This window comes from Esox lucius, chromosome 1 (assembly GCF_011004845.1).
Source record: "Esox lucius isolate fEsoLuc1 chromosome 1, fEsoLuc1.pri, whole genome shotgun sequence".
Lineage (NCBI taxonomy): Eukaryota > Metazoa > Chordata > Actinopteri > Esociformes > Esocidae > Esox > Esox lucius.
Window position 1 is genome coordinate 15518814 of NC_047569.1, and position 23331 is coordinate 15542144.

Below are 23331 nucleotides of genomic sequence, written 5' to 3' on the forward strand. Positions count from 1 at the left end.
TACTTTTTGCAGATATACACACAGAAAAGTGGTTTGGTAAACTGACTCCAGACCTGGGTTTACACTAGGCAGATAAAGTATTGACTAGTAATTGCCAACACTCGTATAGCTGGTGTAGGCAAAAAAAGGAACTTTCGAAACAAAATGCTGCCAACTACATAATAGATATTAACATTATATGAGCCTAATCAAAGTTACTACTGTGACTTTGTGCAGCAAAAATAAAAAAAAACATGGTCAATAATCATGAGTAATACAAAAACAATGCTATGTTGATCTACCACTGATCTGACTGAATTGGGCGCCGTTGTTCTTCTAAGGAGGGCAGACTGACTCTGGATCTGCTGGTCTGATACAAAGGCGCCTATCTGTTTTGAGCATTATCTGACCCTGCTGCCCTGAGGTCAGTCCTAATACCGAGCCTTAGTTAAGGCTTAAATACAGAGACCTCGCTGAGCCCAGATCACCCCTGAGGGTACAGGCCTGTCTGTATGCAGGCCTTCATGTTGCGTATGTAGAATATCTGAACGATAGACACGACTGTGTCCCCCATGATGCTTTGTAAATCACCCCTCAGGGTTTAATAAAGTTCTGATCATTTCAGTCACAAGGCCTGCACATGTGTGCTGCAAATGTGTGCTTTGTAATGTTGATGTAGCAGTTTACCAAGATGTTTTAAGCTGATGTTTCCTGGCAGCCAATCTGTGTGCGTATGTGTGTGTTTGTGTGTGTATCTGTGTATGTGTGTATGTGGCATGTCGTGTTGAAACAGTGACATAGCCATTAGTACGCTTTGTGGTTTGTGTTTGGCAACAGCTGTTTTGAAACCATTACTGGTTGAATGTTGGTTCAGCGATGAAAACAAATCCTTTCTTCCTGTGTATTATCACCTCATGAAACTGTTTCAGAGATACAATATCTGCAATTTAGAATGCCGTTCTAATCGTTTGACAGTTCCCCGTTATTCACACCGTGGCATGTGACTAAGTCAAATGGTGGATTCATAACCAGTAGCAACCAAAAACTTAGATAAAGCTACCTAACATCCCTTCACCCCAATAACGTTGTCACCGAGTTGAACTTCATAGCTACAGTAGCTCCACAATTTGAGAAGTCTCCGACGTTTTCTGACAGCTCAGCTAGCATGTGTAAAGGACTAAGTGTTTGTTTACGAAATGACAATGCTGAATAGTTAAGTCAAGCCTTTATTGTTTTCATCATTTGCCTAATGGGGACTACTTGTTCTATGTTGTAGTGTTGACTGGTGACAGTCAGACTGGTGATGGGGGATACCATGATGTCAGGAGTTCACTTTTTTATGAACAGAATGGCCTTTATTAAAGAGGGAATTGTCAAAGTTTTTGAAGTCTGCTTAGCTGTGTGGTTATTTCATGGTAACGCACATTGTGTCATGTGTTAACGCTTTCTTGTTTTCAACAGGTCAACTATAAAGAGTTCAGTTTCTTTGACGCCCTTCTGTATGGATGGGAATCTTTCTGGAGAGGCTTTATTCCTTGACAATTTATTCTCAGATCTGGGGAAGGTAGTGATATTCATCCTCCCAGCTCCTCGTTCTGTTCGCAGCAACTGGAAAGACAGGAGTGATGAATTGTAACGGGTATGAGTAATGACGTGTCATCTTCCTGTTCAGAAATCTCCCTGTCTGCTGAACAGTGCCTATCTTACAGGACTTAATCACCTCGGACAGAAGAGACATGATACAACACTTTCACTCAAAGTACTAACATGTGAAGTTTCTCTCTCGGCTTGCGTGTTTGTGTGTGTACGTATGTGTGTGTAAGATTGGCAGGGCATTTGCCACTGTTCACAAAGTTATTTTGATTGCAGACCGTTATTAAATAGGATACCTACACAGAGAACATATGAAATTAAATGGAAGCAGGACACTTGGCGTAAACCACAGACCCGACAGTGATGCCTCTATCAATGGGTGTGTTTCGATCTAAACGGCAAGAGAAAAGCAGAAAAAAGCCCATCCTGGATTCCATACTTCCAAACGGGGGTTGTCATTTGTTTTTTCTGGACGTCTTTTAAAGGCAACGTGTAATTCAAGCTCCTAGGAGCGCCAGACAGACATGCACATATGCTCTTGCAACCATTCGTGTTGACAGCCATCCTGGGATTGCCGGAAACTAGATGCGGACAGCGGTTGGGAACACGGCACGGTTGGAAAATACCGCGAGGCCTGTTGACGTACGTCGCCACAAACACAAACCTGACTCCGCGGGCGGTTGGATACTCTGCCGTAGGGGGAAACAGAACGGAGGAGGAGTCCGGGTAGACCTGGCCGGGCCTGCCTAAAAAGCCAGGCCTTTGAAACAGCCACAGAGGGCCGCAGTGTGTTGTCTGACGAGGAGCAGGAAAGTGGCTACGGGATGGCTGGTTAAATGAGAGCCATCACCACTCAACAGCCACACAATGAAAGAGAAGGGGGAGAGGTGAATGAATGACACAAAGACAGAGAGACAGAAGGAGAGACAGAAGAGACACAGCGCAATAAGATCTACTGTAAATAGAGAGATGGGAAAGAGGATGGGTGAGAAAACAGAAGACAAGTGCAGAGGTGAGCTTCTTGTTTCCAGCCGACTGCTGTCAGAGCCCCAGGCTGTAAGTGGTCACCAGGGTATATCTCTCAACACCTGTTCCAGGGAATAATGTGACCACTTCGGTGTCCAAACACCACTCTTCTCAACGTCCCCTCTCTTTCAACTACCAAGCACACACTTCCTGTGTGGACAGACACCGTAGGAGCAATAGGCTACATGTGTGAGAGTCTGTTTGTGTCTGTGTGTGTGTGTCTCTCTGTGTTTGCTTATGTGTGTGTGTCCAAGCTTAATAATTATTATGCTCCCACTCCCATTTCACGGGTCGAGTAATTACACTAAATGTTCTCTTTCTCCTAGTCGCAGAAAGGAAAACATATCTTGGTCCGTCCTTTATTGCTGAGACCTACCCTATTTCTCTCACGCAACCTCAGTCATATATACACACACACAAGCACACACACAAACACACACACAAACACACACACACATATTACACCAGGGCACAGATACAGAATCAATATTTAGGTTAACCGGGTGATGTGAAACTAGATCCTTGTGTGATCTTCCATCCATCTGTGGAAGGACCACGGACACGTGGACAAACAGACGCCGGTCCTCCTGTGTGTCAACTCAGAAGCCGCCCACCGATAGGGCCCCTCCATGTTTGGGAACAATCAATCAAAATGGCAGGCAGCTCTCTGAGCCCTGTAGGGGACAAAAAGGACGGGACTAAGGGAATGGAGTTTCCCGTATTTTTAGGGGTGGAGTTAGTAAGTATAATATCAACAAGAAATTGGTGTCACTTCTCACCTCACACTGGAGGAAAACGTTTTTAAATTGCATTGATCACAGAGTATTGAACACGTGATAAAATTCAATTTTAATGGGGTCAGGTCAAAGTGTGTTGTGCTGGACATGTTAAACACTGACCCTGTTCATGGCCTTTTGATGTTTAGATGTAAAAAAAGATAAGTGAGCATGTTCCCAGGGCTTAGGTCCCCTTAGATGACCCCTGTGATCAGAGGTCGGACGTGAGGTGATGTGAGATTTGGGGGATTCAGAGGAACCATGCAACATAACTTAAGGACTTGTACTGCACATCTGGTTAACTTCACCTAGAGTGGTATAACGCTCAACACTGTTGACTTCTAGAGGTAAAGATGGAAAGAGTTATGTGTTGTGTAGAGCTTGTGTGTGCATATGTGTATGCATGTGCAAGTTCATCTTTTTACATCTTGGTACCTACATGTTTACCCAATGGAATGGTTTAATACATAATTGATTCTCGGCCCCCCATGCTTCCCCTCTTGTATTTGGATCTGGGGGGAAGCAATATTGCAGAGCAGAGGTTGTGTTGACAGGGCCAGAGACAGCACCAAGCACAAGGCTGACCTTTCACCTCTCACCCCTCAGCTGGGACCCCTCCACACAGGAAGGGCCCAAGGTCGCCTTGATGAGAGCTTCTGTCAACACACAGCGGGAATTGAAAATGGGTTTCATCTAAGCTAGAGAACGAGAAAGAAAAGAAAGAGCTGGGGTAGCCAGGGGAATCATTGCCGTCTGACTTCTTCAAGGAAGATGTTCATGTTAGGGAGGAGGATTTTCAATTTAGCATGCTGAACGAATCATGCTTGTCATCCTATATCTTCAATGGCTTCTCCAAGGGATCCCAATCCAAAGTCTATTGAAAAGCGTATTAGAGATAGAGCAGAAGGGAGGCTAATAGAAAGAGCCTGTTGATTTCATTCACATTCACCTCTGTTATTATCCAGATAAGTGGAGCAGCAGACGCTGGCCAGCGATGGGGATCTGGGTTTGATATTCTCCTTCACTCTGTTCCACTCCCTGCATAGTTTCAAAGTCTGAGAAGGTAATGGGGAAGTAGACTGTGTCTGATTTTCTTTGGGTGGTTGTGTCCGCCTTTGACTGTAATGCTATCGGTTTCCCTCATCCTGTTCCTTTCAACTTGGTGAATGTTTCAATTCCAGATCATTTAGAAGAGCCTCTGTTTAGCATGTTTGATTCTAACAACTATAATTGGGTGGGTCTATTTCTGTATCTAACAATGTCAGGTTTGGTTAGCACGTAATGCTAATGCTCATATTTGGTGGCAGGCTGCACCTTCCGTGATGCTGGAGTAACTGCTTTGATGCTACAGTAACTGCAGTCCTGGTGTTTGTTGTGTAGGCCAATGGTAAGTTACTATAGTTATTGTAGCTCGCTAAAGGCTACATGGTGTGTAATATTTGTTAACAGACTTCGTTTCAGTAAAGAGGAGGCCATTTGTTTTGTTTTTCATTCTGTGTTACGCTAATTTTGTTTAGCTAAGAGGGCTACCTTAAGTTAATTTGTTCTTTCTTTGCAGGGTATATGCTAGCTTATTGAAGAGCCAGTGTCTACACTTAGGACATGTCTTTTTACTGTGGGCTGTGAATGTGTTGTGAGCCATTGGGGCTGCATTTGCCTCTGTTTCTATTAGGACATTTGATGCACTGCAGACCTTAGAAAATATGTTTTCTCTGTGGAATTATCCAACACTGTACACTTCTCCATATCTCCACACAGCAAAGTAAGGACTTGTTTATAGAGGCATGTTTGCACTGAAGCAATAATTTGATTAGATATCCTGTTTACGCATTGTGTCGTGGAAGGAAAGCATACAGTACTTTAATTTCATGCCACTGAAATGAACAACCTGAAACTGGGTAAACAAACATCCTCGTGGACCTCCGTTTGGCGTTTTTTTTGTCTCTGTCCAGTCAACAACCTCCCTCCATGATGAACAACCTCATCATATATTTATGATCTCATCTGAATACCCTCAGGGTTCTTCTCCTCACAGTGCTGACCTCCATTTTATAACCTCAGTTCCCGATACGCCCATTCAAATTCATAGCAATATCTTTCAGTGGTCTGTGGTTCCACCCCTAATGCCTCACCAGTGCCCGTTGACCCGGCATGGCAAAGGGATCTGAGCCACGTACAGAACAACCCCGTCGACAGACACTTTCTCTCCCTCTCCTACTGTAAAGACGGTCGGACATGATCTCCCGCCGACCCCGATCCTGTAAGGGGTCGACTGGCAGCCCAGGGCTAATTGTCCTGTTTGTCTGCTGTCTAGCTGGGTTTTTTCCTTGGCGGCAAAGGAAATGACAAGCACCGTGACCCTTGACCCCTGGGGTCCTGAGGGGAAGGCGATCAGGGCCGCAACATGTGGTTGCCTCATTTGGGAGGGAGCCAAACTGTTTTCTTTAATTGGCCGTGCAATCTCCCACAGCTGGGACGGATTAGAGAGAGAAAATTCCCCGTGAAACCAAGGGGACTGGCATACCGCATGTTGAGACCGCGCAGGGGGGGGCAAAGAGGGTGAGAGACAGAGAGTGTAGAGAGAGCGACCAAGAGAGTAAGCAGAAGAGAGTCCTTCAACGACAGTTTTTTGAAGTTCTGATGGTTTGTCTTTACTATAATTCTCGAAGTACTGTAAATGCAGAGTTACATTTTAATTTATGACCAGTCAACAACCTTACCACCTACTCACCCCATCTTTCAAAAAACCTTCAAATGCTGCTCTGATGCTGGTCAATAGCTGACTGTCAATGTCTGTGGGGCTCAATTAGCCATAATTCATCCATTGCTGTTGGTGTTGCTAGAACCGAGTACATCTCTGTATCTCAAGACTTATTAATATATTGGACCCCCTGGTGATACATTATACCAAGGCATATTAATGTATTGGATCCTCTAATGAAACAATATCCCAAGGCTTATTAATATATTGGACCCCCTAAGGATACAGTATACTAACACTTATTAATCTATTGGACGCCCTAATGATACAGTATACTAACACTTATTAATCTATTGGACGCCCTGATGATACAGTATATCGAGGCTTAATAATCTATTGGATCCATTGATTATACAGGATACCAAGGCTTATTAATCTACTGGACCCCCTAACGATACAATATCCCAAGGCTTATGAATGTATTGAACCCCCTGATGATACAGAATATCAAGGCTTATTAATCTGTTGGACCCCCGATGATACAGTATATCAAGGCTTATTAATGTATTGGACCCCCAGTTGATACAGTATATTGAGGATTAATAATCTATTGGACCCCCTGATGATACAATATACCAAGGTTTATTAATGTATTGGACCCCCAGTTGATTCAGTATATCAAGGCTTAATAATCTATTGGACCCCTGATGATACAGTATATCAAGGCTTATTTATATATTGGACCCCCTGATGATGTTTGCCAACATGTATTTTATAAAGCCAGTTATATATACAATTAGTTCACCTGTTCCATCTCATATATTAGTTGTGTGTGTGTCTGTATCTATGCACCTGCATGCCTGTTGGTGTGTACTAGCATGAGTGTGGAAGTGTGTGTGTGTGTGTGTGTGAATGCACAGTATATGCATCAATGGGTGCACTTGCTTTAGGGGATTGTATGTGTTTATATATAAACATAAATTATTTTTGTACTCTGGCACTCGTCGTTATGGGATAGCAGAAAGGACCTGGCTCTGCTTCTTGACTTAGTGACAGAATGAGACCTGACAGCTCTTTGTGTTAGAGACAGGGAGGCAAGCTTCACTCAATTACTCCGATTGATTAAGGAAGTGCTCAGTCTCCCACTTAGCTACCAGGACTGACATGGTCACACAGCGGCTGCACGGTCTTATTTTCACACACATATTTGGCCTAATAGTCATTGGGGCTCAATGGGCTTTTTGCTCAGACAAGGATGTTTGGCATGAAAAATATCTTGCAGTGACTGTAGTCCATCGCATTGGGTCTTGCTCTCTCTTTCTCAATCAATCAATCAATCAAATGTATATATAAAGCCCCTTTTACATCAGCAGTTGTCACAAAGTGATTTTACAAAACACCCGGCCTTAAGCCCCAAAGAGCAAACAACAGTAGTGTGGAATTTAATTGTCTAAGAAAAACTCCCTAAGAAGGCCGAAATTTAGGAAGAAACCTAGAGAGGACCTAGGCTCAGAGGAGTGACCAGTCGTCTTTTGGCTGTGCCGGGTGAACATATTAAGAGTACAAATTGTCCAGAGTCCAGAGTCTATTTGAACTTAGTCCAGGTCGGAAGCATGACCTGATGAACAAGGACAGGGAGAACACGGGGGAGGGGGAGGTGTCAGCACAGTGGCAGCTGAAATCATCAGGTATCGTCTTGATCTGCTAAAACAACAAGGAGGACTTTGGACAGGGACAGCAACGGGTCCCCCATGCCAGGTACAAGTTTAAAATGGCAGGAGACAGGGGACATTTTGAAAATGCATTCCTTATATCTACAAGGATTTATAGTGGAGAAGGAGAACTGACCCTGCTCCCCCAGCACAATAATATAGCAGCATAACACCTTGGGGCTGAGACGGGGTGTCCGCTGACACTGTGGCCCTATCTGGGGGAGGCCCTGGACAGGGCCCAACAGGCAGGAAATCAATCCACCCACATTGCCAAGCATCAACCAAAGGCACACCCACCAACCGCAACCACCCTGAATGAGGGCCGAGTATTGCCAGCAGAGTACAGCCCAATTGTACAAGTATGCAACACAGATAGACAACAACAAGCCAGTGACTCCGCCCCCGAATGGCATTGGAGGGAGGGCATCCCAGTGGCAATGAGAGCCCACCTGGCAAGACAGCAAGGGTGGACAGTATCAAGCCTTTCTGGTCACCTTCCCACCCCTGGCCCAGACTACACTTAATCATAGACCATGCTGTAGAGATTCGTCTTTAGTAGACACTTGAAAGTTTGCACTGAGTTTGCATTTCTAACCTTAATTGGCAGATCATTCCTCAGTAGTGGAGCTCTATGAGAGAAGGCCCTGCCTCCGGCTCTTTGTTCAGAAATTCTAGGTACAATTAAAAGGCCTGCATCTTGCGATCTAAGGTTACGTGTAGGTAGATATGCCATCCACACATACGAACTGATATCTTTCAGATAAATAAATGTTAAACCAGGCTAGAACATGTCCACGTTTCTCTCTTTCAATTGCTGTACACTCAAAAAACATGATATGCATGACGTGGAAAGGTATTGTAATATTGCCAGTATTTGTTTTCTTTTCAGAATAACATAATTGAAATTGTAATATAAAGATTGTCAGTGGGACAATAATTGAGAACAATCATCAAGGTCATTTCTCATATTACGGCCGGCAGTAATGTAGGGCACAGCCAATCCACAGCTTGGACTCCTGCTCCAACAGGAAGTCCAGCTTACTCTCATCAGTTTACTGTGGATTTCGGCCCAGATAGCAAAGCATTTTGCCTTGTGCTTTCTGTTTGTCTTTCCCAATCGGTAATAGGTTATTCACCTAATTTGCATAATTATGCCAACTTGAAATTCTTAAATACTAATTGACTAGGACGATATTTATTTTCAGGAATGTGCATGATTAGCATTCATTAACGATTAAACTGTATCTCTTGAACCATTAAAGCTAGAAAGACCAAACCAACTTTGTTTCATGTGTTTAGGGTACTTCAGCATAACATTTTGAAAAAAGTTGTTTTGGCTGTGACTACTGATAATTAGCATATTTATCTCCTGGAACTGTTCCAGCTAGAGATACAAAACTAAGTTTGTTTAGCATTGTAGCACACCGCATGCACAAATGCCTGTGTAATTGGGTCAAATCTGTCTCTCTTCTTAAATATGAGGGTTATAAGTCTTTGATTCCAGATGTCTCTGTCAGTGTATTCTTTACTACTCATCCTCTCTTACTGTCATTATGAGCCTCAATCAGTGAGCTATTAGTCATTCTAAAGCAAGGCTCACCTTCAATTAGGATAGAATGGGGGTTGGAGGATGGCAATAGATCAGTGTCTATCACTCAGTATCTTGGCACTACCCCCTGTGGACCTTGAGCATTCCTAATCCTGCCAACTTTCATTAAAACCGGCAGGATAATCCACAGATTTCCGAGGGAAATTCCCCTGGATTCCCCTCCACGCTCTGTCCCAATTCCTTCTTCCATGTCTCACGTTCCGCCTGGCTCCCTCGGACCCCGTTGGTGCAGTGTCATTTACATAGTTTTCCCTAATCTTCCACAAATCCCTCCCTCTTCTCCCCTTCCAATTCGGTAAAGAATGTCTCTGAATGCTTTGAGGAATGTAAACTGGCTGAATGGCACTGGCCCGGTAAGAGGGAAAATATTTCAGTCGGGATTTCATTACCGTTCGGGCACTTATGAGGGTAAATAATCAGCAGGGCCATATCGGAACTAGGAAAATAAAGCCAGTGAGAATCAATGTTTTGAAAGCACACACAGTGCAGTTCTCACCCTGCAGTCACTTAACCAGGTCCTGACTGTATATTTTAAATGACTTTTCCTTTTCTCATATGTCCTCATCGAGGAGAATGGCTTTACCCACATGGTTAATTTACATATTTAAACATACCATTGATATACTGTATTTAAGTATTTAGAAGTATGTCTGCAATACATATAATTATAATGATAGAAGTCGTCAAACACTGTAATGTTCTTAATGTCATCTTTATTATTGTTTCATTAGGATTTGTGAACATTCACTTCAAACACATAAAAAAATATATATATTCAGTAAAATGTTATGGTTTAATTATATTCTTGATATATTAGACACAAAGCAACAACAAACATTTTAGACACAAAGCAACAACTAAAATTTTAGACACAAAGCAACAACAAAAATTTTAGACACAAAGCAACAACAAAAATGTCAACTTCCGAAGCAAACAGAGTTTGATAATGTATATGAAGTACACTTTTGCAAATAGATGTCTGTTCATTAACTTTATATGCTATTGAAATTATCCTTGTGCAGGTTAACACAGAATTCACTAAGCAGCTGTGGCTCGACCAAATTATTCGGAGACACATTTTTGACAAGTTGTAGGAGTTTCGCTCTAGTTGTAGGAGTTTTTTATTTAAATGTGCACAACATGTTGAATGCATATTTAAATAGAATAAATTACATTTAAGAAATTGCTGATGAACAGGATGCTGGGAAATATTTTAATGCAGATATTTTTTTAATTGTACCTAAATATATTTTGTGGATGTTACATGTATTTTGTGGAAATTGTAAGTGAAATATACCTTTCGCTGGCTAAAACCTCCAAATAAAACAGTCTACGGTTATATTGCATCTGTTTCTGGCATGGAAAAGTTAATCTTCAGTCTCGCTAGCAATTTATCAATTCTTATGATTATTCCTAAGAGGTTAGTAGATACCAGTAAGCCTATTACTGGCTAATAAGCTGTTCAAACGGACAGTGGCAAAAGCTAACAGTTCATAGACGCTATTTTTGGAGGAGGTAAACATAATAAGAAATGTTAGTCAGTTTAACACAATGCTCAATAGTGTATAGCGACTGGTGAAATGTGTAATGCCATGGCGTTATGGTTAAAGACAGTGACTCTCACGTGGAAGGCTCAAGTTTCACTTCATGAAAAAGTTATCTTCACCTTTCTGGATAGTTATTGTATCAATGTCATTCATGAACGAAAGAAAAAAGTATGTTGTTATGCCATGAAAGAAAAAAATATGTTCTTATGCCATGAAATGAAATAGCTTTGTCTGACTCACTAGTAATTGCTCAATTCCTATGGCTATTCCAGTAAGTTAGTAGATACTGGTAAAGCCGATTACTGGCTAATAAGCTGTTCAACCAGCCAGTGGCAAAAGCTAACAGATCATAGACGCTACTCGTGGTGGAGGTAAACTTAATATGAAACGTAAGTCAGTTTAACTGTATCAATATCATTCATGAATGGCCAATTAGCTGTTAAAACGGCCAGTGACAAAAGAGGATTTGTTTATAGACACGAGGCTACACTGACACCTGTCAAACGTAGAGCTCTGTGGTGTAGTGGTTAGCGACACAGCCTTTCACATGGGCGACCCACGTTTGAATCTCAAGAGGGCAATACTTTCTACTGCGGTCCGGCTGAACTAGGCTTGCCTGGTTTCTTGTTTAAGTCTATCTGAGTATTTTCTTGAGTTAAGATCCAGTACAGATTTGTTCCTTCAGCTGTGCATGCCCCTCATGCAGAACAAGCCATCATTATCATTCTTAACCTTCTCTTTCTATTAACTTAAAACAGGATTTCAAAGCCTTTATTTACACAAGCAGCTCAATTACATTTTTCTCAATAGTTGCTCTTTTGACCAGTTTTGTCTAGATTTTCAGAATTGTTCACAGCTGATCTTGTTGGTCAAAACACCAGCCAAAAGTATATATTACAATTGGATTGCCTGTGTGACCGCAGGCTTCAATTACACAGGCAGCCTAGTTAATTAATTTATTTGTTAATGATAATCAGATCAGCTATGAATAAGATCTGCTGTGAAAATATCTGATCTGATTTGTCAATCTGAAATTTGTATTGGGTTGAGTAAAAACAAATTGTAAACACTGAAAAAGCAATGAATTTAAAGGACAGTTACCGTGTGGGGTGGCTTTTTATTTGGAGATTGTGTTGAGATAATAGTGGTTATCCCAAAGCTCTGAAAAGCTGTGTCAAATAAATTGAAAACGTGAGAAGTGTTTCAAACCATTTGAGGCCATCACATTTGTTCTCTGCTTTCTCATTGTTAATATAATGTATTGGCCAAAGAGACCACGTGGTTACCTGTTGCAGATTAAAAGGACAGATTGAGTAGAAGTTGACCAAAAAAAACGCAGTCAAACAGTGTCATCTTTTTCTCAAAGCCTGTTTTTCTCTATCACCATTCTGGACCCATTCCCTTTCCTCTGACAATGAATGACTGACACTTAGTTTTGCTTTTGCAAATCAGTATTTATTAGAAAAACTCCAGATGGACCCTTGTGGAGACCAACCCTGGAGCCAACCCATGACCCAAATCTACACCCACTGAATGAATTTGCATTAGCCATTTTCAACCTGCTGCTGGTGTTGGCTATCTTTTCCAACTGATGTGAAAAACCAGGCCGACTAAAATATATCCGACTGAATATTAGCTCTGTCTGAAATCTTCAGTGTACTCCGGTTTAAACATTTACAGTTCAGTACCGCCATTTAAAACCACCATTTAAAAAATCCTAAATCCAATGACAGTCTTGATAAGAAGCCATTCTGTTGCGTTCATTCAGTTAGGTAGCTGGCTTGCCATCTGCTAAGGATAAAATCAAATGAACAAAAAAGAGCAAATTAAAAAAAGCTGCCTAAGGGGCGGGACTGGGCCAGAGCAGGAAGCTCCGCCCCTCTAGGTTTGTATTCTTTTAGATAATGAAAACATTTTGAAACCTTCTACATTTACTAATGTAGTCTGGATAGGAACATCACTGAAAGACACCCAGTGGTTCTATCAAACCTGAGTACACACAAAATGTCAGTACACACAAAATGACTTGATCTCGCTTGCCCTTGAATGCATGTTCTGACTTACTGTTGTGTGTTATCCGGGGTGCAAAGTCCATTCCCACACCCCTTCTGGCCAATAATGCATGAGACAAATCTTACTGACCTAGAAATCCCTCAGACATGATACAAACCGCTCCCTCAGGGTGCAATGCATCTTTAAGCCAAAAAAATGAATATTTTCTGGTTTAACCACAGTTTGGGACAATCACACCCACACACACACGCTAACCTTCCCCCACACTCCAACCCTTCTTTCGTTGCCACTCTTGGGCATTCAGTATGGAAGATTGTTGGATGGTGCAGGTCAAGCGTTTTACTCCACATGTTGCTCATTTTGTAGGTCGTAAAACATTCTCTTTTATTTCTCTTTTTCACCTCTCCTCAGAAGCGGCATGGCTTTGTGCTGAAATGTTCAAGTGGTTGTGTAAATAATGAAACCATCTGATCCTGAATTCTAAACACTCTAGTATGAGAGCCAAAAATGTGTTTGTGTGAGCGTGTGTAAGAGAGACCATGTGCCTGTGTTTGTGCACGTGTGTGTGTGTGTGTGTGTGTGTGCGTGCGTGCATGTGACCGAGTCTTTTAAAAGAAGGGGCTCTAAGAGGACACATCCATTACTACCTGTCAAAAAACAGACGCTTGGCTTAAAAGGCGCGCTGAAACTGTAAACAGAGCTCTCGAGATTTTAAACATTTCATAACTACTTCTATTTGTCATCAGTTAGTGTTGTGTAGCCCCCAGCATGAAGCTAACATCCTCCATCCAGCAAATCATATCTCACAACCTTTAATGGAGGAGCACTCCAAACACAGACGTGTCCAGGAGAAATGGCTCCACTTATAGGTTTGAGTGAGGATACAGGAGATCAAACTTCACTTTGCATTGATGGAAGTGTCTGTGTTATCCAGTTGCATCATTCTCTTCTATCTTCCCCTCATCTCTTCTGTCTTTTCTCCTTTAGTTATTTGATACCCTAATCCCCTTGCTCCTCCTTCCTAAGTCTTTATGTTCCATGCCTATATCCCTCAGCTGTACACGCCTTCTCCTCCCCCCTCTCCTCCATTTCTCCCCCTCCTCTTCCCGGCGGCAGGTTGGTTTCCTGCTGACAGAGTCCATTCTGAGATCCCAGAGAGAGCTGTGTTAATGGGAGACAGGCCTCTCCCTATCTCCTTTACCCTCTTTTTCTTCTCTCTCCCCTTTTCTCCTGCCTCTCCGTCTCTCTCTCCTTCTCCCTCTGTCCTTCTCCCTCTCGTTCCACCTCGTCCTGCTCCTTCTACTACTCAGACTCCTACTCTCCTTCTCCCTCTCCACTTCTCCCTCCTCTCTCCCTCTCTCCCTCTCCTTCTCTATTCTAAACCCACTCCCTCTTTCCACACGCATCCCATCAGAAAACCCAGGGAGGGAGAGCACTATGATTGAATGTTTCTGTCAGCACGGTAGAGGGTGGTCTATGCAGCCCTGTCAGTGACCCTCCACTCCCCTCCTTACCCACACACTCTGACACACTGTTACAGAGAGGTTACTACCCCTTTCTAACGCCCTCTGGGCAGCGCAGCTTTATGGTCACTATCACTCCTCACTGCTGGCTGTCTATGGTACTTCCTGTCTATATGCTTAAGAGGAGATAGGCTGTTGGAATGAGCCAGGGTGTGTAACAGAGTGTGTTAACACCCCACCTTGCGATATAGGTGGTTCTCCTCCAGTCAGGCAGCAGCATGAATCCATGCTCATCTTGGGATATAGGTGGTTCGCCTCCAGTCAGGCAGCAGCATGAATCCATACTCATCTCCAACACGTGCTGTTGCAAGATGAATGGTTGCATGCTAACTCCCATGGAAAAACCTCTATGCCCGTGGACATGAAAACACATTCGTCCAATGTAAGATATCATTCAAAACTCCTTCTAACTGCCTTAAAGCCACTATTCCCTAGCACAATCCAGTTTACAGTCGCTGTGTTCTGTTTTCCCAGAGACTGGCGTCAAACTCTGGTTAATTGTTCCTCCCTCAGAATTGCAGTCCCTCACCACTTCCAGCTGCGTTAGAGCTCTAGATCCTTTTAACAGTCATTCCTTACCAGAGTGGGACATTCCAAGGAAAACCGTCGCAACAGGGAGAGGGTGTGGACTGTCGGTAGGGGTGTGGGCCGTCGGTGGCAACCAAATATGTGTGTTAGACGGCATGAAAAAAAATATTTATTCAAACTTTGAGCCACCCATTTCCACCTCAATGTACATTAATCCTTTTAAAGCTTTCTCAAAACGAAAACTGATGAGATTTGAAATTACATCTAGACTAATAATGAGAAAAACACCCCTGAAAATAGAAGGAGGGAAACGGAGGGAGGGAGGGAGGGAGGGAAAAGGAAGGGGGGGTTGAGAGCGATGAAGGGAAAGAGGGAGAGTGAGAAGTGGGTACCCAGTGCTTTTGCTATCCCAGCCACCAGAAGAGAGGGAGAGAAAATGTTCAAAACAAAACCATAACAGTTATTTTAGGGTCCTTCTCTCTTGCGCCAGCTCTTCACAAGTCCTGGCCTAAGTGTTTTACAGAGCCCTGGCTGCCAACAGTTCTTGGCCTGGGTTCCACTCAAACTGAGCTAAACCCAGTAGAACCGTTGTCCAGGTCCAATAAAGATCAGAGGAGCAACTTATTCTAACCTGTGACTGGTTCCCTTTGTAACAAGGACAACAAGAAGAGAGGTTTTTTTGAAACCTTGGCTATGTGTTCTGACAGAAAGGCAAACAGGCAAATAAAAGACCACAGTTTCACTCCGTGAAGACCCTCAGGGGGTCATAAAAGGCCTGGGTTTGTGTCTCACCTCTCATGGCTGTCTATTCCAGTTGAAGATCCAGCATTACTGACCTCCCTGTTTACAGGCTTATAAACTCTAGCCAATCAGATCTATTATCAGCCCATTGGCCTCATGGGAAACAGTCCTCGAATAGCAGCAAAGGACTGTCTTCCTTATCTCCCCTAAGGGCCATCTTCAAACATGACGTTCCTTCTTATCATCCCCCGATATCATACATCATTTCTTGGTTATCCTCTCCCTCTCCAGAAATAGAGAGTTTCTGATGTGTGTGTGTGTTGAGGTGTGTGTGTTGGTTAAGAGAACAGTTATTCATGTCTACATCCTCTGTGAATTATGCTTTGCATCAAAAAAGTATCCCATAATCACTTAATAATAGCATGCTTGCACACACAAACACACACTCAGGTACAAACACAAACAGGCAGACATACACACAAACAGACACAAACACACACACAGCCATAAATACGCACAGCAAAATCCTGCTCAGTGTAGCAGTCAAATGAGTAGTCCCCTTCCATAATGAGCAGCTCCCAATGGCCTCCCCCCAAAACAACAACTGTAAGTGTGTCCCGGACACCAGAGAACACAACATGGACAACCTTACACTTCCCCAATACACAATAAACAGCTGTGCATTTCTGGTGTGACAACTTTGCACCTCAGAGCCTATCAGATGGACAGTAATGTACGGTCTGTCAGAGATGTACAGGTCCAGTCACGCTGTTGGATGAGGCATTCCATAAAATGTAATGGAAAATTCCATGCCCACAACAGGGGTCAGCCATGACTGAATCGGAGGCAGTCAGTGCCTCGGTCTAAGTGTCAGTCCATGTCCATCTGAGGTCCACTCATGTCCGGTTGCACTGGTCATTGAGACCTGAGTCTGTCGGTGCTTAAAAGCCCACGGCACAGGTGTCTACTTTTCAACAGGCATTCCTTCTGATGCCCAGGAAGTAAGCTGACCATAATGTTTGTGACAGGGGGGGCTTTCCTTTTCAAGTGCAGAAGGAGGGAGGCCCTTGCTTCGTCGTCATGGTTTAGCACGTTCAGCAGGTGCCACTTTACACAGTGGAGCGTCTGTTACTGAGCATGCAGCACCTCAGAGGATATGCTAGCAGTGCTAGCGATGCTAACGGCAGCTATGTTGTATTTAGCATTAGCTGTCAATGTCTGGAGGAATGTTCTCCCTACACCACCAACACCACATTTTGGCCCACAGGAGTTCAATGGCCAAACATTGGTTAGTCGAACTGGGAGACCACCCTGACACCCTCCCCCCCAATATACAACATAAAGCTACACCCTTAGTCGCGTGTGATATGTGTGTTTAAGCATAGCCACTTTCTCTCCTCTCTCTCTCTCTCTCTCTCTCACTCACTCACTCACTCACTCACTCACACACACGCACACACACACACACGTACACAGTATGCACTAAGAGGTGTTCACAAGAGAGTGATGTCTTTATAACATGGGAAAGTGTTGCAGGAGATGGAATCAGAACAGAGGGAAAATATTCTTAAAAAAATCACATGAAAGGGAAGCCTCACTCTAGGGAGACATGAAAGACTAACTCCCCCTCGCGCCCCCCCTCCCCTTCCTCAAACCCTCTCTTTCTCATCTTCTGTTAGGAAAAGCTAAAATTGCAATTGTCCTGAGTCAGAGGCATAAGCCAGACCATGGTCAAGGTGATGTAGTCAGCAAGCTGGAATTAAGCTGTTTGAATGTCTCTGTGGAGGACCTCCCCATGTGTGAGGAGAAGTGGGTTACAGGGCTGTATGTTCTGTGGAGGACCTCCCCATGTGTGAGGAGAAGTGGGTTACAGGGCTGTATGTTCTGTGGAAGACCTCCCCATGTGTGAGGAGAAGTGGGTTACAGGGCTGTATGTTCTGTGGAGGACCTCCCCGTGTGTGAGGAGAAGTGGGTTACAGGGCTGTATGTTCTGTGGAGGACCTCCCCATGTATGAGGAGAAGTGGGTTACAGGGCTGTATGTTCTGTGGAGGACCTCCCCATGTGTGAGGAGAAGTGGGTTACAGGGCTGTATGTTCTGTGGAGGACCTCCCCATGTGTGAGGAGAAGTGGGTTACAGGGCTGTATGTTCTGTGGAGGACCTCCCCGTGTGTGAGGAGAAGTGGGTTACAGGGCTGTATGTTCTGTGGAGGACCTCCCCATGTATGAGGAGAAGTGGGTTACAGGGCTGTATGTTCTGTGGAGGACCTCCCCATGTGTGAGGAGAAGTGGGTTACAGGGCTGTATGTTCTGTGGAGGACCTCCCCATGTGTGAGGAGAAGTGGGTTACAGGGCTGTATGTTCTGCGGAGGACCTCCCCATGTGTGAGGAGAAGTGGGTTACAGGGCTGTATGTTCTGCGGAGGACCTCCCCATGTGTGAGGAGAAGTGGGTTACAGGGCTGTATGTTCTGTGGAGGACCTCCCCATGTGTGAGGAGAAGTGGGTTACAGGGCTGTATGTTCTGTGGAGGACCTCCCCATGTGTGAGGAGAAGTGGGTTACAGGGCTGTATGTTCTGTGGTGGACCTCCCCATGTGTGAGGAGAAGTGGGTTACAGGGCTGTATGTTCTGCGGAGGACCTCCCCATGTGTGAGGAGAAGTGGGTTACAGGGCTGTATGTTCTGTGGAGGACCTCCCCATGTATGAGGAGAAGTGGGTTACAGGGCTGTATGTTCTGTGGTGGACCTCCCCGTGTATGAGGAGAAGTGGGTTACAGGGCTGTATGTTCTGCGGAGGACCTCCCCATGTGTGAGGAGAAGTGGGTTACAGGGCTGTATGTTCTGTGGAGGACCTCCCCATGTATGAGGAGAAGTGGGTTACAGGGCTGTATGTTCTGTGGTGGACCTCCCCGTGTATGAGGAGAAGTGGGTTACAGGGTTCTGCGGAGGAGGCGGTGTCTTTGTGTTTTTGGGGGGTTTATATTTCCATTTTCTATATTTATTCATGCATTTTGATTAATTACTTGTCTGGTTAATCTGTGGTGATTTCTAACATGGCACAGTGTGTGTACATAATTTGATTAAAATAAAGGGTTTTAAAAACTCAAAACTATGTCCCACGCTCTCCCTCTTCTGTCTCTCCCTATTTATTAATTCTCCCTCTCATTCTTTAATGGCATATTTAAATTCACACTGGGAATAGCAACTCTTTTTATGAGATAAATGCTGTAAACACACTTTACTTCTGAAATATCACCGTACACTACCCTGCCTATCTCCTACTAACTCATAGAGGAGACTGTGTAGCAGGAAGAAGCCACACCTGGATCCCACCTGTTTTCACTCTTCTATATTTGGTGGTCCCATGGGGAACCCTTTGAAGAACCATTTTTTAAGATCCACTGTAGAATCCCTGTGAAAAAGGTATATCTGGAACCCAAAAAAGTTTCTTCAAAAGGTTTACCCACAGGGACGCCGTTTCTGTTTACTGGGATTGTAGCAGCTTGAATACATCGGCTTAAGCGGTCAGAGGTCAACATGAGCTAATGATGGAATACCAGGTGAGCGGTTAGTGTTGATGCCTTTTGAGTTTTGAGCTCTTAGAAAGTGTGCACATTTTGTTCCTTAATAAGCAGAACCAATTTATCTGATGAACCCTCTCCCCAAACAAAATCAGCAAGCGAGAGAGAAGGGAGAGTGAGTAAAATGTTTTATGGAGGAATCCTCCCCTCCAGGCTTCATATCTAGACAGATTTACCAGAATCTCTCTGCACACACGGCTCTCATTGCCATGTCTCCCTGCCCCCCAGCTAAGGGGATGCTGGCTAGAAAACAGCTGGCTAGATGAGTATGTATGACAAGTATGTTTGTGTGTTAGTTGGTGGACCACTCCTCATTCATTCTCATGGTCTCCGGGTGGGTCCCTCTGAGCAGGTGTCAGGGAGAATCTCTGGATCGGAACGATGGGGTATGCTGCATGAGATAGTTGGGACATGTTTGGTAAGGATTTGGGGACTAGGCATTCTTTTTTTTGCTGACTTTTTTTATGGATTTTCTTCCCAAATAAACTCAACAGTGCATCTGTCCTCCATCTGACCTGTCCACCTCCTCCCTCTCTACAGCCTCCTCCCATTGTCTGCCAGACAGGCCCGGCATTGTTAAGGCAACGTTATACTTCTGCTTCAAAGTGGGTGCACGGTCACCATTCATGCACGCATTGCGTGAATTTTGTTACTTTTGGGGGAGGGGTTTGTGCTTTGAGATTGGGGACTTCAGTTCACACATGATTTATTTCCTAGCTTTCTTTCATTTCTCTTCAGTTTGCATACTGTGATTGGACAGAGGGTTTGAGCACCTCTCTTTGTGCTGAGGTCAAATTACCACGCTCCCCCACTCTTCTTTTTTGACGAGAGAGATTAGAAGTGTGCGAGCCCAAAACGATTAAATGCATGAGACATGCACCATGCAAGGAAGTCATACCCTGGCCTTTATACCCCGCCCTCTAGGTGGACACCATGACAACAGGAAGTTGTTGTCGACGGCGCCGGGTTGAAGGCATGCGATTCTGTTTCTGTCTGAGGGGTCAGAGGGTAAAGGTCAGGGGTTACAGTCAACTGTCATTACAGACCCCCCTCGTCAACAGCTCTAAATACACAGTGAGATGGAGTAAGGGGGTGGATTGAAGGAGAGTGTGAGAGGGGGGTGATGGAGAGAGACATTGATTTACTGAGGAACTGTTTGACTTAGACAAATGGAAAGTGATAATGATATTGACACAAATATTGATAAAAACATGTAGAAGTGCTGAGGGAAAGGGACACTGTGGTGGAGAGACGTCGACAGGGTCTGAGAGAGAGAGCGGGGCATTGGAAAGTTAACCTTGTCTTTCCTTCATTGCTGTTTGTTCAGTGATTTAATTTAGTTGCACCGTCACACCTGAGCAGAGTCTCATCCATCACAGGTGCAGCAGTAGCCCATTTCCTTTCTTCTCCTTTTTCTTTCTTTTCTTTCTTTCCTCCCCACCTCTATCCCCCTGTCTTACTTTCCCTCTCTTTTCAGCCCCAGTCCTGTGGCTCCGTCCTTGTGCTGCTGTCAGCAGGACTGATTGCAGTACTGAGGGGAGTGAGGGAGGAAGGAACTGAGAGAGAGGGAGACAGAGAGAAGGGAGGGAGGGAGGGAGGGAGGGAGGGAGGGAGGGAGGGAGGGAGGGAGGGAAAGAGAGGGAGGGTGAGGTGTGGTACATGAGCCGCGCCAGCGTGTTGTCTTTCGGGCCTGGCAGGTACCTGTGTTCCTCCAACAGGCCTAACCTGGGCCAAACTAATCAACACGTTCTGTGGGGTACTGCACAGCCCATGCTGAGAGACGACGGGACGGCCTGGAAACCTGAGCACAGCCAACCGGGCTGGAGACTGGAATCAGCCTGTTGACCGTGTTCAGGGCAAAAGGAGTGTGTTTGATACGTCTTTTCTGTCTCCTACATCAGAGTGTGTGCGTGTGTGTGTGTGTGTGCACGTGTGTGCGTGTGAGCCAGATAAAACTCTGTGGTATTCCTTTGACAGGTGATGTAGTGTGTGTGTCTGACCTTGAGCACGCACATATCAGTCAGTGGTCACCACTGTGTGATCTGACAAGGACATGGTAACCAGTAACCATAGCTTCACAACAGCATGATGACAGAATGTGCAGTTTAATTTTATACTCTGTGTGTGTGTGTGTGTGTGTGTGTGTGTATGTCTTCATCTGTGTCTGTTTGAGTGTGTGTGTGCACAGTACAGTATGTGTGTGTGATGCTGTCTAACAGAGCTCTTTGAAGTGAGAGAGTATTGATTGGATTCCAGCAGACAGACTAACCACCAGACAATGAATCAATTAATTAACCAATTGGCTGCCTGTCCTTCAAGAGTCTGCACTGTAGAGCTAAGTGATTTTTAATTAGCAAACATTCGCCAAGGTTCAAACACCACCGAGGAGTGTGTGTGCATGTCACACTGCCCCAAGATCGTTCTAACACACTTTCTGATGAGTGTGTATGTCCTTTTGTGTATGTGTGTCTGTGTCCGCTCTGCCAAATGTCTGCCCTCCAGAGGCCAGCAGGTCACATTCCGCCCTGCCAGCTCCACTTGGATGTCTGGCTTCAGACGGACTGGCCGACTAACCAACAAACAAACTTGAACAAAACCAACACACACACGCACACAGATGCTATGCATAAGCTGCTGCAATAGGATTTTGTATGCAGAATTAGTCAGATTAGTAGCCAGAGAGAGATGTTAAAAGTCAGGCTGGAACTGTGAAAGGGAGAGGGCTGCACCATAAACATTATCTCAACACCCCATCCCTCTCCTTTTCTGTCTCTCTCACTCTATCTTTCTCTCTCTCTCTCTCTCTCTCTCTCTTTGGGTATCTGGCTTTTCCCGCTCTCCCAACCTTTCCCCTCAGACAAACGCCCCAGGCACCTTGCATCACCATCAAAGGAGAGATGAGAGAGGGGGGGGGGAGGGTTTATGTAAGGGGGAGAGAGAGAGGGAGAGACAGAGGGTTTATGTAAGGAAAGGAGAGGTAGAAAGAGAGAGAGAGAGGGTGGGAAAAGTGGGACTGGGAGCTGACTTCTCCCTCCACATGGCAGTTCTTTTTTTTCCTAGAGGAGACATGAAAGTTGTTTAGGTTTGTTTTTCCCTCTTCCACTTTCTGCCTCTTCATCTATCATGTCCTACATGTATATGATAAATAAGATGTTGTTTAATATGACATTAGAAGTACACACACAGTGCATGACAATGGACATTTTAAAGAGAAAATCCACCGCTTTTCTCAGTGTTTTTTACAAACACAAATATTTTAAATATTTGTGAGTGATTAGAAGTGTTTCAGATATAATTATGCACCACTGAAAAAGTCATGCCAGGAAAGTACAAAAAATGACATAATTGGTTGATTGAACCTGCTGTCTGATCTAAAAATTAATTAAATTATGTTTTGTAGATATTATTTATGGACTTTGTGTTTTGCTGACTGCTCAACCACATGGGCAGATATGACTGTCCCCTTTAAATCGAACCATTTCACTTCCAGGGTGACAAGATTTCTCTGGGTTTATAAGGATGCGTTTCAATACGTCAAAATACAGAGCACGCTAGTGAGTTTTGGGACCTCGCTTGCTCGTTCTTTTGAGAAAAATGTACATGTAAACAGTTTGTTTTCTATGTCGCATTAATAATTATGGCCATCTAATGAAAAAAAATTACTTAGGGATATTCCTTTAATAAATAAATGGAAATAAATAAAACAGCCACACATCAGTGTGTAATGGTGTATAACAACATTCTCTCATCAAATCCATAGAACTAAAACAATCAAAAAGAAAACGTTGGTCTGAAGCTGAAGAATACATACATTTGCATGAGCTGTACAATGTCTGCTTCACCCATGCTCTGACAAGGTTTCCCCCCACGTAGCGGTGACTTTTCTATGAATCCGGCATTTTCAGAAGGTTTGAACCCTAGATAAACCTTTATACACTGTTTGAAGTACAAAAGGCACCAAACTGTAGCACCACAGGACAAAGCTGTGTGGTGGGAAACCTTGGT